This window comes from Leucoraja erinacea, chromosome 26, assembly GCF_028641065.1.
Source record: "Leucoraja erinacea ecotype New England chromosome 26, Leri_hhj_1, whole genome shotgun sequence".
Taxonomy (NCBI): Eukaryota; Metazoa; Chordata; class Chondrichthyes; order Rajiformes; family Rajidae; genus Leucoraja; species Leucoraja erinaceus.
In genome coordinates, this window is record NC_073402.1 from 9,848,676 (window position 1) to 9,864,064 (window position 15,389).

The 15,389-nt window shown below is 45.5% G+C and overlaps 1 long non-coding RNA gene across 1 annotated transcript; it reads left to right on the forward strand.

Moving 5' to 3' along the window:
- The first annotated feature begins 2,975 nt into the window (after positions 1-2,975).
- On the forward strand, positions 2,976-10,618 carry LOC129709648 (uncharacterized). Its single transcript, XR_008725537.1, has 3 exons — positions 2,976-3,265; positions 4,222-4,305; positions 10,472-10,618. It is a non-coding gene; the product is annotated as an uncharacterized LOC129709648 (long non-coding RNA).
- The last annotated feature ends 4,771 nt before the right edge of the window (positions 10,619-15,389 follow it).

Here is a 15,389-nt window from a genome sequence, read left to right on the forward strand (position 1 = left end):
ATCGTCCACATACTGGACGATCTTGTGGGGCTCACTAAATTCCTTTAAACATTCTGCCATACATTGGTGGAAAATACTGGGGCTATTGTGGAACCCTTGGGGAAGATAGTTCCACGTGTACTGCTGCCCCTTGAATGTGAAAGCAAATTTGTACTGGTCTTCCTTGCTGACCGGGATAGACCAGAAACCGTTCGAGATGTCTAGCAGCGTAAATACAGATACAGACGCTGGAATTTCCGCTAATAGGTCTGCTACTGCTGCCACAGTTGGTGCGCAAGCCGGAATATTCTGATTCAGGACCCTATAATCTACCGTGGCCCTCCAGGAATTGTCTGGCTTCCGTACGGGCCAGAGCGGTGAGTTCACGTGGGTGGCTATGGGCCTCAAAACGCCTTGCTTAACCAGGGAAAACTATACTGTTTCTGCGGTCGGGACATGGGATCCTCGTCTATCCTAACCTCTGTTCCTGTGACCCTTCCACAGTCGTGCTTGTGAGTAGCGAATGCGGCCAAATTTCGCTTAACGTGGCCTCGATACTCTGTCGGGGTCTGCCTCACTAGGACCTCTAGATCGTACCCCTCTCTGGGCTTCACGACACACAGAGCCCCTCTCTCTGATGCCCTCTCGATGACCATTACCTCCTTCTCTCTCTCAGCCCCTTCTCCTGCTATGCCCCACAAACAGTGGTTCCTCAGGTCCACTAGGACCTGGTGGGCCACTGTAAAGTCGGCGCCTAGTATCCCCTTTCCCTGCTGCTCCCAACACATCAGGACGCATTTCCACCGTGCCTGGAGTGCTCCTAATTGAATGGACAAGGGAACAGAGAAAAACCCCGTCTTCTCGTTTCCCGTAAAACCGACAAGACTATAGGGTACCCCACTAGATAGAGGGGATGTACGGGGATTGTCCAGGTGGACAATAGTACTGGAAGCACCTGTGTCCAGCAGGTAACTCCCGACCACATCCTGGACCTCCATCTTGACCCAGGGTCTCCCACATGGGCCATACTTTAACGGGCATAGGAATGTGGGCTGTTTCGCTGGCAGTCATAAAGGTGCCGGGGGTGCGGATACGGGCGCGCCCTGGCCTGTTGCCATGGCTACCCGTCCGGACCCTCCCGCCTTTGACTGCAAATAGGTAATTAGATCTCTTACAGCTATTGTTCCCGGCAATGTAGCTCCCTTCTCCGAGGCTGGGTCGACTGTTACCGGGGTCCTATCCCCCACTTCTCTACTTGGGTTTCTGCACTCCCTCTGTGTAGTGCCCGGGCTTCCCACACCCATAGCACACCATGTTTCAGGTCTTCCCCATTCCCTGGAGGTCACCGCCTTGCATAGGTATGAATCTAGGGTCATCAGTAGCAGCTTTACCCGTTCTACCTCATCGCAATCGTTTATGTCGGCTGCCTGCTGCACCTCCATAAAATGCAATGACGGGTCTCCCGCCCTGGTTAACCTGGGAAAGTGAGCCACCATCCCCCTCAGCACATGTGCCCCATGGGGAATGATGATATCACTCTCTATGGGCCCCCTATCTGCCTGCCCTACCGGGGGAACATATTTCCTTTGCCGTACCGGGCACATCTGCCCTACCCGGGGCTGTTGCCCATTTACCCCCGGCTTTCCCACCATGATCAGTAACCCCACCACCTCGTGGTGTGCTACACATGGCGCGGAAGCCGCTAACTGAGGGTGCTCTCCCGCTCCTCCTTGTGCCTGTCCCTCCCCGGACAACCCTAACCCCACCTGATGACCCGGACCTATCCCCGGCGCCTCAGGAGGTGGTCTATTCCCCTTTGCCCCTGGGGAATCATCTGCTGAGGGAAGCCCTCTGCCCCCGGGGGACCCCCCTGGTCCTACCAGGTGAACCCATCCCCTAGTCTTGGACAGAGTCTTCTCCAGCTGCGCTATCCTTGCCTGGCAAGGCCCGTGACCACTATCCACTAGCTCGCTACGGGCCACCCTGTATGCTGCTTGGATATCTTGGAACTTTCCCACCAGCTCCCTGCACTTCTGTGTACTCTGAGCCAGGAGTTCCTGGGCGTTCCGTTCCCTCTCCTTTGCCTCTACCACCTGGCATTGGAGGAATTCCTGGGCATTTCTGTGGGACTCCCTCGCCTGCAAGATACACTGCCTGGCTTTACTGCATTCCTCAGATAGCCCTTCCCGTCTCTGGCGCTTCCTTCAGCGCTGGCCCTACCTTCTCTCAGTTGCTCGTCCAGTCTATCTACCTGTCTCTGCATTTTTGCGACCTGCTGTGATAGGCACGCTAGCCAAACTGCCTTTTCCTGCCCTTTATTATACGCTTTGCTTTCCGTCCATTGAGCAGCAGCTACTGCAGGCTGCTGTGCTGTCAACAATGCTATCACCCATTGTTTGGTGAGATTTATCTTTTTAAACAGATAAGAGGAGATTCTCTCCTCCATCTTGCTACGTTCTCTCACCCCCTCTGGCAAATCACATATCCCAAACCACCGAGGTACTGTCACGGTCGCCATTCTGTAGGGGTTTTGCGTTTCCCTTTATTTCACTTCGGGCCCAACTGCCCGAGTTATTCTCTCCCTTGTCGGAGGGTCAAACGGCCACCACTCCACTCGAGCGGTTTCCAAGAGAGAGAATACAACAAAAGGGATTCCCATAGGTTCTAGACCTCGGAATTATGGTGGGATATGATAACACTTTGAATTGACCAGAGTGTGCCGATGAGAGAAAACAGAAACCAAGATGGACTAAAAGCAAGTCTAAAATTTACAGGCTTTATTAAACAATGAGAAATCGAATCTCACCAATACTACATAATACCTGGCTAAACTTATGCTTTAAACTAAGACTATGGACGGAAATCTATCGGGCACGTCGTAAAACTTACTTTACACAATTTTACCCCCCCTTTCCCTTAATTTTCTCAACCTCTATCCTATTTCGGGAATTTCACCAGGTCACCGGGATACTCACAGCTAGGTCGACGCAGTCCAGCAGAGCAGAAAGAGAGAAAGAGTTCTAAAGAGTTATATTACCACTGCCGTGGTGTGACAACAATCCTGTTGGTGTACCTCCAACTGAAGTCACACCCAAAGATCTTAGAGCGGAGCAAGATGGACCACTCCATGAAAAAGCCGTAGTAGCTGATGGGTAATCTTCAGCGACATTCCCGTAACCAGCTTCTGTTGTGGCAGTGTCCACATCTCCGTACTGCTCCGCTATAATTTGCTCCACGCCAATGTAGCTGACCCGAGCTGTTTTCAGGTTCCCACGAAAAACGAAAGGTGAGAAACCATGTTTAAGAAGGAACTGCAGATGCTGGAAAATCGAAGGTAGACATAAATGCTGGAGAAACTTATCGGGTGAGGCAGCATCTATGGAGCAAAGTAAATAGGCAACGTTTCGGGTCGAAAACCCTTCTTCAAGGTTTTGTATACATGTTTTGTTTAAATACAGAGAAAAAATTTAGTACTTTCTGTTGTGTAGTGAAAATATTATTTAGCCTGCCCGATCTCTCCCTATAGCTCAGATAGTCGAGTTGTTGCCAGGACAGGACAATCTGAGCTATCAAGTGAGAGAGATGGGGCAGGATAAATAATCTAATTTCTTTCAGCCTCTCATACAAATTCAGCTGAACATCTAGACCAAAAATCGTAGAAGGGACTACGATCTTTGATCTAGACTCTGTTGCACTTGTGCAGCTCCCATATCCAAGGGAACAACAACATGCCACGAGGAGCACACATTAATGCCTAATTTCCTTCCTAATGTATGAGGACTGTAACCAAATACATATAACATATAACCTTATGCAATTCTAGTCTATTCCCAACATTGTATTGTCTTATATAACATATTTTTTTAATGTTTATATTAATATCTCTGCATCCTATTTACTTTATTAATTGCATCCTTTTTGATTTATGATTATTCTGTCAACCTGCCACATCTCCAACAAGGATTTATGCACTTGCTGTACATTTTTGGTTTGTTATTGTTGTAAGGCATGCATGCTAGTGTAAGAAGATTTTAATCTCTTCTACATTTAAGATGAATTGACATATTAGAGGAAAAATGCGTCTTCAATATACATGTCGTTCCCCACCCCTGAAAACATTTTTTGCATTTAAGTGATATGTCATCCATTCTGCAGGTATGTAGTTATAATCAAATTAGTTCTTATAGGTTAATCCTATGATATTCTTATGTTAATCCTATATGGTATTTTCTGTATTTTCAGATGTCGACAGTGGGTCCAGAATACTCGTCGACAAGATCTCCTACAGTGAAATACGGAGTACTTGTCAAAGAACTGCCGTCATTGGTTAGCTGATATTCGAAACACTGCAACCCTGATATCTCTCACACAAAACAATGCCTACTATGTAAATCTTACCATGAATGACACAAATAAAAAGTCAAAATGTGTCTATGTTCCTTCCACAGCACATGGGGAATCAGGCCCAGGTCAGCATGGCTGGGCCGCCAGGAGTTAAGTTACGGCGAGGGCAGGAGTGTTGAGAAGGAGGGGGTCGGGGGATCAGCGCAAAAATGGACAATTTTGGCAGTTTTTAAAACATAAGAACGTACGTGTTTCATGTGTTATTAGTGTAAGCCTGAAGCTGCCTTGTACTCCAGAAGGATTAAGCTACTCCGTGAGTCACGCCCTTGACCTTAAGACCTTATGTGCAACCTCCCTATTACCCTTCCGTTTGTTTCTGGAGAAAATGAATTACTGATTTCTCTTATTTTGCATCAAGCTCTTGGAAATGTATCAGACGCTCTCAGGAATCCGGTCGTCGTGCAGATGTGTAAATTTATTTCTACATGCCCTGTGGTGAAAGGTTGCATATTGAGGGGTGACCACACTAAATACAGATCTGACTGAGTTACAGCACATTACAACTGTCATTCACTGACTTATCTCATGGAGCAGATCCCAGGGGTTTCTCCTCTGTGCTTCCCTGAATTGGATGATCTCTGTCTGCCGTATCTCACTGTGATACTAAGAGACTTGACCCACGTCCACCTATAACCATATTACCATATAAAAATTACAGCATGGAAACAGGCCATCTCGTCCGTGCCGAACACATACTCTCACCTAGTCCCACCTACCTGCACCATAACCCTCCATTCCTTTCCCGTACATATACCTATCCAATTTATTTTTAAATGATAAAAATAAACCTGCTTTCACCACTTCCACTGGAAGCTGATTCCACACAGCTACCACATCGACTCACTCCGCAGCCCTCGCAAAATCAACTGTTTCAACTTCTCCATTCCCCTGTCTCACACCCCCGAACGTACTGTCATCGACTCACTCCGGAACAACCCAGATTGGGTTATCAAACCCGCCGACAAGGGAGGTGCCGTGGTAGTCTGGTGAGTCGATCTCTACAAAGCTGAGGCCACGCGCCAACTCTCGGCCACCTCCTCCTACATACCCCTGGACCATGCCCTGCCGAACTCATTTCCACATACCTTGACTCCATCCTATCCCCCTTGGTTAAATCCCTCCCTTCCTATGCTCAAGACGCCTCAGACACTCTCCGTCGTCTCCGCACATTCCATTCTCTAGGCCCTCACCCCCTCATCTTCACCATGGACGTCCAGTCACTCTACACCTCCATCCCCCACCAGCATGGTCTCAAAGCCCTCCGGTTCTTCCTCGACCAGAGAAGCAATCTATACCCGGCCACTGACACTCTCCTCCACCTGGCAAAACTTGGCCTTACCCTCAATAACTTCTCGTTTGACTCCTCACATTTCCTCCAAATACAAGGCGTAGCAATGGGCACACGCATGGGTCCCAGCTACGCCTGCCTCTTTGTCGGGTACGTCGAACAATCCTTGTTCGATACATACCAGGTTCCCATCCCCAACCTCTACCTTTGTTACATCGGCGACTGCTTTGGTGTCACCTCCTGCACCACACACAACTGACTGTCTTCATCCACTTCACCACTAACGTGCATCCGGCACTCAAGTACACCTGGACCATTTCTGACACTTCCCTACCATTCCTTGACCTCACTATCTCCATCACAGGTGATAGACTTCTGATCGACATCCACTATAAACCCACTGACTCCCATGGCTATCTGGACTACACTTCCTCCCACCGTGCTTCCTGTAAGGACTCCATCCCCTACTCCCAATTCCTCCGTCTACGCCGCATCTGCTCCCAGGATGAGGCGTTCCACACCAGGGTATCTGAAATTGAAGTAGGGAGGATATTCTCTAGTCTATGAGCTAGAACCTTAGCTAAAATTTTAACATCCGTGTTTAGAAGGGAGACGGGTCTGTAGGAGGCGCATTCGGTTGGATCTTTACCATTTTTGGCGATAAGAGTAATACAGGCTTCGGCAAAAGATGGATGGAGTGAACCTTGTCTGTAGGATTCAGATAGAATGGAACATAACTGTGGGGAGAGGAGTAGAGAGAACTTTAAAAAAAACTCTGCCGGGAAGCTGTCAGGGCCCGGACATTTGACTGATTGCATTGAGGAAATGGCTGAAGCTATTTCTGCCTGTGATGTGGGTTCATCCAATCTTTCCCTAAAATCTAATGATAGTTTGGGAATATTTAGACTGCTCAGAAAGTTATGCATTACCTTATGATCCGGATGAGATTCTGAAGTATAAAGCTGCGAATAAAAGTCTCTGAAAGCGCCATTAATTTGCACGTGATCCGAAGTGAACTGGCCATTAAGCATGCGAATTGTAGAAATATTCTGTCTCGCTTTAGCACCTTTAAGTTGATTTGCAAGTAATTTTTCAGATTTATCTCCATATGTATAAAACATGGCTTTATTTTTTAAAGGTATGTGTTCAATAGTGAGTAGGTCAAATTTGGTTTTCAGTTCCAATCGTCTTTTATAAAGAGTTGGATTTTGAGTTTGCGCATATTGCTTGTCAATTTCTCCAATTTGATGAGCCAGATCTAAACGCTCTTTATTGGATTTCCGCTTCATTTGAGCAGTGTAAGATATGATCTGCCCCCTAAGGTAAGCCTTAAGGGCATCCCATACGATTAGGCTAGAGATTTCAGGGGATATATTTGTGGAAAGAAAAAAGGCCATCTCTCTTTCCATAAACTCTACAAACTTATCATCCGAGAGCAGAGTTGAATTGAATCACCACTGCCAACTCTTTTGAGGAAGATCTGGAAGGGACAGGCCAGAGCAATAGGGCCATGGTCAGAAATGACAATACTGGGGTTAGTAGAGGATCGGTCTGAAAGAGGATCTAACCAACAATTGAAATCACCAAGAGAGTATGTGTTCAGATCTGGAAGTAATGAAAATAACCGCTCGAAAAAAACCTACATCGTCTACATTAGGGGCATACACATTAACAAATACTACCAGTGTATTGTATAATTTTCCAATCACAATTACATACCGACCAAACTTGTCAGAGATCACATTATGTGGCTCAAAGGAAATGGTCTGACCGATAAGGATTGAAACTCCTCTGGCTTTAGCCTGAAAGGAAGAGTGGAACCCCTGCCCCACCCAACCTGACAAGGGACAGTCATTGGTTATACAGAAAAGCTGGAGAAACTCAGCGGGTGCAGCAGCAGCACTTCAACTCCCCCTCCCACTCCGCCTCCGACCTCTCTGCCCTGGGTCTCCTCCATGGCCACAGCGAGCAGCACCGGAAATTGGAGGAACAGCACCTCATATTCCGTTTGGGGAGTCTACACCCCCGGGGCATGAACATCGAATTCTCCCAATTCTGTTAGTCCTTGCTGTCTCCTCCCCTTCCTCAGCTCCCCTACTATCTCCTCCCACCCTCCAGCCTTCTGGCTACTCCTCCTTTTCCCTTTCTTGTCCCGACCCACCCCCACCCCCGATCAGTCTGAAGAAGGGTTTCGGCCCGAAACGTTGCCTATTTCCTTCGCTCCATAGATGCTGCTGCACCCGCTGAGTTTCTCCAGCTTTTCTGTATAACCTTCGATTCTCCAGCATCTGCAGTTCCCTCTTAAACACAAGGGACAGTCATTGTCTGAGCAACGGATATGAGCTTTGTGCAAGAAGGCTATTTATGTTTTGAGTTGTTTAAGATGCGAAAAAGCCTTTCTTCTTTTAACAGGATGGTTTAAACCTTTGACATTCCAGCTCACTAGCTTTATGTGTCTATCCATGCATAATAAAGAAAAACGTTAAGTTGTAATGTAAATACAATGAACCAAATTGTAGGCTGAAAACGAAGCAACGGGTCAGTGCAGGTTGAAAATTACCAGTGTGTAATGATGTGTTTATATAAATTGCTAAAATGTTACTGGCAGTGACATAATCCCCCTCCCCACCCAAGAAATATGCTATAGAAAGAAGCAGCAAGCTCTTCCAAACAAACATTTTACAAATCGAATCGACGTATGTTAAGGAAGGAATGTCTGCTCTTAACAAAGCCGGTTTGGTCCTCAGTTTGGAGGACATTCTCTAGTCTACGAGCTAGAACCTTAGCTAAAATTTTAACATCCGTGTTTAGAAGAGAGACGGGTCTGTCGGAGGCGCAGTCGTTTGGACCTTGACCTTTTTTGGCATTAAGGGTAATACAGGCTTCGGCAAAAGATGGAGGGAGAGAACCTTGTCTGTAGTATTCAGATAGAATGGAACACAACTGTGGGGAGAGGATGGGAGTAATGGGAGAGAAAGGCTTGGATGAAACAAGCTGATTTACTTACTGTACTGGGGTTAGTAGAGGACGGGTCTAAAAGAGGATCTAACCACAATTGAAATCACTACCGAGTATAAGAGAGTATGTGTTCAGATCTGGAAGTATTGAAAATAACCGCTCAAAAAACCCTACATCGTCTACATTAGGGGCATGCACATTGACAAATACTACCAGTGTATTGTATAATTTTCCAATCACAATTACATACCGACCAAACTTGTCAGAGGTCACATTATGTGGCTCAAAGAAAATATTCTGACTGATAAGGATTGAAACTCCTCTGGCTTTAGCCTGAAAGGAAGAGTGGAACCCCTGCCCCACCCAACCTGACAAGAGACGGTCATTGTCTGAGCAAAGGATATGAGTTTTTTGCAAGAAGGCTATTTCTGTTTTGGGTTGTTTAAGATGCAAAAAACCTTTCTTCTTTTAACAGGATGGTTTAAACCTTTGACATTCCAGCTCACTAGCTTTATGTGTCTATCCATGCATAATAAAGAAAAACGTGAAGTTGTAATGTAAATACAATGAACCAAATTGCATGCTGAAAACGAAGCAATGGGTCAGTGCAGGTTGAAAATGACTAGTGTGTAATGATGTGTTGATATAAATTGCTAAAATTTTACTGGCAGTGACATAACCCCCGTCCCCACCCAAGAAAGCTGCTATAGAAAGAAGCAGCAAGCTCTTCCAAACAAACTTTTTACAAATCGAATCTTCCTGTCTAACGCTAAACTATTTCTCCAGTATTATGTACTAGAAAATACATTTAAGCACCTCTATAATAACATTTTGGCTTATCCAAATAACACCCCCAAAAAAATATGGCTATGAAGACTGTATATCAACTTTGGAATAACTGAACAATGCAAACACTGAACTGTGTCACCAGTGAACTAAATGGTTATATGTAACCGAAAACTCACATGGGTGACAAAAATGCTGGAGAAACTCAGCGGGTGAGGCAGCATCTATGGAGCGAAGGAAATAGGCAATGTTTTGGGTCGAAACCCTTCTTCAGGGTTTTGTATACATGTTTTATATAAATACAGAGAAAACATTTAGTACTTTCTGTCGTGTAGTGAAAATATTATTTAGCCTGCCCGATCTCTCCCTATAGCTCAGATAGTTGAGTCGTTGCCAGGACTCGACTATCTGAACTCTCAAGTGGGAGATATGGGGCAGGATAAATAATCTAATTTCTTTCAGCCTCTCTTACAAATACAGCTAAACATCTAGACCAAAGATCGTAGAAGGGACTATGATCTTTGATCTAGACTCTGTTGCAATTGTGCAGCTCCCATATCCAAGGGAACAACAACATGCCACGAGGAGCACACATTAATGCCTAATTTCCTTCCTAATGTATGATGTCTGTAACCAAAGACATATAACATATAACCTTATGCAATTCTAGTCTTATGATCCCAACAATATATTATCTTGTGTAACATCATTTTTTAATATTTATATTAACACCTCTGCATCCTATTTGCTTTATGAATTGTTCTGTCAACCTGCCGCATCTCCAACAAGGATTTATGCACCTGCAGTACATTTTTGGTTTGTTCTTGTTGTAAGGCATGCATGCTAATGTAAGAAGATTTTAATCTCTTCTACATTTAAGATGAATTGACATATTAGAGGAAAAATGCGTCTTCAATATATGTGTCTTTCCCCACCCCTGAAAATATTTTTTGCATTTAATTGATATGTCATCCATTCTGCAGGTATGTAGTAAAAAGTTAATCCTATAAGTTATTCTTATAAGTTAATCCTTAATGGTATTTTCTGTAATTTCAGATGTCGACAGTGGGTCCAGAATACTCGTCGACAAGATCTCCTACAGAGAAAGACGGAGTACTTGTCAAAGAACTGCCGTCATTGGTTAGCTGATATTCGAAACACTGCAACCCTGTATATCTCGCACACAAAACAATGTCTACTGTGTAAATCTTACCATGAATGACAGAAATAAAAAGTCAAAATGTGCCTATGTTCCTTCCACAGCACACGGCGACTCAGGCCTGGGTCAGCATGGCTGGGCCACCAGGAGTAAAGTTACGGGGAGGGCAGGAGTGTTGAGAAGGTGGGGGTCGGGGGATCAGTGCAAAAATGGACAATTTTGGCAGTTTTTAACATAAGAACGTACGTGTTTCATGTGTTATTAAGCCGGAAGCTGCCTTGTACTCCCGAAGGACTAATCTGCTCCATGAGTCTTGCCCTTTGACCTTACGACCTTACGTGCAACCTCCCTATTACACTTCCGTTTGTTTCTGGAGAAAATGATTTACTGATTTCTCTTATTTTGCATCAAGCTCTTGGAAACCTATCACCCGCTCTCAGGAATCCGGTCATCGTGCAGATGTGTAAAGTTATGGTGAAAGATTGTATATTGAGGGGTGACCACACTAAATACAGATCTGACTGAGTTACAGCACATTACAACTGTCATTCACTGACTTATCTCAGGGAGCAGATCCTAGGGGTTTCTCCTCTGTGTTTCCCTGAATTGGATGATCTCTGTCTGCCGTTGCTGACAGCTTCTCACTGTGGCTCTAAGAGACTTGACCCATGTCCACCTATAACCATATAACAATTACAGCATGGAAACAGGCCATCTCGGCCCTTCTAGTCCATGCCGAACACATACTCTCACCTAGTCCCATCTACCTGCACTCAGACAATAACCTTCCATTCCTTTTCTGTCCATATGCCTATCCGATTTATTTTTAAATGATAAAAACGAACCTGCCTTCACCACTTTCACTGGAAGCTCATTCCACACATTCTCTGAATAAAGAAGTTCCCCCTCATGTTGCCCCTAAACTTTTGTCCCTTAATTCTCAAATCATGTCCTCTTGTTTGCATCTTACCTACTCTCAATGGAAAAAGCTTATCCACGTCAACTCTGTCTATCCCTCATAATTTTAAAGACCTCTATCAAGTCCCCCCTTAACCTTCTGCATTCAAAAGAATAAAGACCTATCTTGTTCAACCTTTCCCTGTAACTTAGTTGCTGAAACCCAGGCAACATTCCAGTAAATCTCCTCTGTACTCTCTCTATCTTGTTGACATCTTTCCTATAATTTGGAGACCAGAATTGTACACAATACTCCAGAATTGGCCTCACCAATGCCTTGTACAATTTTAACATTACATCCCAACGTCTATACTCAATGCTCTGATTTATAAAGTCCAGCACACCAAAAGCTTTCTTTGCCACCCTATCTACATGAGATTCCACCTTCAGGGAACTATGCACAGTTATTCCTAGATCCCTCTGTTCAACTGCATTCCTCAATTCGCTACCATTTACCATGTACGTCCTATTTTGATTTGTCCTGCCAAGATAGCACCTCACACTTATCAGCATTACATTACATCTGCCATCTTTCAGTCCAAATGGCCTAAATCTCTCTGTAGACTTTGAAAATCTACTTCATTATCCACAACACCACCTACCTTAGTATCATCTGTATATTTACTAATCCAATTTACCACACCTTCATCCAGATAATTGTTGTATATGACAAACAACAGTGGACCCAACACAGATCCCTGAGGCACCCCACTAGTCACCGGCCTCCAACCTGACAAACTGGTATCTCCCATTCAGCCATTGTTGAATCCATCTTGTTACTCCACCATTAATACCCAACAATTGAATCTTCTTGTTTAAGAGGGAACTGCAGATGCTGGAGAATCGAAGGTTACACAGAAAAGCTGGAGAAACTCAGCGGGTGCAGCAGCATCTATGGAGCGAAGGAAATAGGCAACGTTTCGGGCCGAAACCCTTCTTCAGACTGAGGGTTTGTCCCGAAACGTTGCCTATTTCCTTCGCTCCATAGATGCTGCTGCACCCGCTGAGTTTCTCCAGCTTTTCTGTGTAACAATTGAATCTTCTTAACCAACCTTCCATGTGGAACCTTGTCAAAGGCCTTACTGAAGTCCATATAGACAACATCCACCACTTTACCCTCATCAATTTCCTTAGTAACCTCTTCAAAAAATTCAGGAAGATTAGTCAAACATGGCACAAATCCATGTTAACTATTCCTAATCAGACCCTGTTCATCCAAATAATTATATATATTATCTCTAAGTATCCTTTCCATTAATTTTCCCACCACTGATGTCAAACTAACAGGTCTATAATTGCTAGGTTTATTCTTAGAACCCCTTTTAAACAATGAAACAACATGCGCAGTACGCCAATCCTCCGGCACCATTCTCTTTTCTAATGGTAATCGGAAATCACTGGATTTCTATCACTGGACCTCAACTACGTTGAGGTGTGGGTTGGTGAGTGACCAGTAACATTGGCATCACAGAAGTGGGAGACAATGGGCAAGTTCAACAAGAGAGAGTCCAGACACACATGGTGCCATCACTGACATTACCGCTGTCGAGTCCTCCACCATCAATGACTCCACAGTCAGTGAGTCTGCCCACTTACACTGTGGCCACAGGGTCAGAGCAGCCCGCTCGATTGACAGGCTATCTGTAAACCTAAACATGAATTCGCTCCACCACAGACACACAGTGGCTGCAGTGTGTACCTCTGCACAACGCACTGCAGATGCTCACTCAGGCCAATTTTTCTGCACTTCCCAAACCCATGAACTCCATTACCAAGTCACGGTGGCGCAGCGGTAGAGTTGCTGCCTGACAGCGAATGCAGCGCCGGAGACCTGGGTTTGATTCCCATGACAGAGTTTGTACGTTCTCCCCATGACCTCCCACACTCAAAAGTGCTACAGGTTTGTAGGTTAATTGGTTTGGTGTAAATGTAAAATTGTTCCTAGTGGGTGTAGGGTAATGTGCGGGGATTGCTGGTCGGCTGTATCTCTAAATTAAATTAAACCAAGGAGGACAAGAATATAGCAGGCGCATGGGAACACCCACCATGCTCATCTGGAAATATATCACTGTGTCTGCTTGCAGCAAAACTATGCCTCATCCCATCCTTCCATTTTCAACATTTTCACCAAGTTTCAATGCATTTGCAGTTTGCAATGTTCAGAGAAGGCCAAGTTTCCAGTGCCATTCCTCCAACACATCTTTGCTCCTCCCTAGCCATAAGACAGAGGGACCTGTAAATCATGAATATAAAGAAAAGTTGGATATAAGAAAATATGATCAGAGAGGAGGCTACTCAGCCCCTCAAACCTGACCCACCACTCAATATGATCATGTATGATGTGCACCGGGACTCATCGCTCTGTACCCATCCCGTTATCCTCAATTCCACGATCCCTCCTTTCCTACCTCCATTGATGCAGCCTTCACAACCCTCTGAGGCAGAGGCTCCCAGAATTTCACTAGACACTGAGTGACCATTCCTAACCCTGTGCACTCTGCTGGTTACCTCCTTGAACATCCCCTCAGGCAAAAGACACAAATGCTTGAAAGCACATTCCAGCATATTCATGAACAGCTTCTTAGCCGCTGATATCAGACTGTTGATCGAACTTCTCACGTGCCAATCCTGATCTTCCTATCTACCTCGTAACACCCTTGTACTTTTTTTCTCTGCACTTTTTCTGTAACTGTAACACTATGTTCTACAACCCTGTTTCCTTTCTCTTTTGCACTGTTGACCTGTGGTACTCATGTTTGGGATGATTTGCCTGGATCACGCACTAAACCAAGTTTCCCATTCAATTTCATGAGATGGAACAAAGCGTATATCAGAAGGTCCTTAAAGAGGGTGAACTCTCAGAAAACATCCCAACCTAATGGTATAGTATTCTCAAAACCTGCATGGACCAACTAGCTGGAGTTTTTGCAGACCTCGTCAGCCTCTCATTATTGAGGTTTGGGGTTCCCACCTGCTTGAAAAGAGTATCAGTAATACCAGTGCTCAAAAAGAGTAAACGGTCCCACGGGCAAGCGACTTGCATGCGGCAAGCACGGCCTTCACAGGGGTCCCACCAGCATGCGCCTGCATGCGGCAAGCGCGACCAAACCAGAAGCGGGAGTCGCGCGGAGGTCAAGTGAGTGACACGACGTCGAGGCGGCTGTGGGCCGGCAGGCCGTTGCCACGCAGAATTTTTAAACACGGTCTATTTTTTCGGAGCCCCGCGCGATGTCGGGACCAGCTCCGCACAACCCTATATGGCTCCGGCGATCGAAGTTGGACCGGCCCCGCGAGGCCGTACGGTTCAAGCGACTATGTTATGCTGGTGGGACAGGCCCTTATAGGCCATTCTCACGTTGCGAGTTGACACAAGAGGTAACCCGAGTTAAAACTCGTGGTAATAACGTACGATTAAACGTATGGAACTCGTGGACGCAAATTAGAAGTTTGTGGCGCTAACGACAGGTACTCTTGTAACTTGTCGACTCTTGCAAAAAATCAAACATGTTTGAAATTTTCCACGAGTCAATTTTACTCTTGTGGTTAAGAATTGAAACATTTTAACTCGTTGTAATAACGTAGTGGCCCGTGCGTTTACCTTAGTGTATCGTGAGTCTATCGTGGGAACTCTTTAACTCAGCGGGTGGGCAGCAGCAGATTGTGGATCCCTTCAGTTTCCCAGCGACAATCACCTGCCATAACGCGAGAGAAATCGTGCAATGTTGTAGGTCTCCTTTGCACGTCGGTGTTTCTGTTTTTCTCCACTCATTGTTAGCCCTATCTGTCACCACCCCCACCTACACCCTTCTGCTTCCTGGCCATGTGTGTGACCCTTCCAGTAGCAACTCCAGCCCAGCC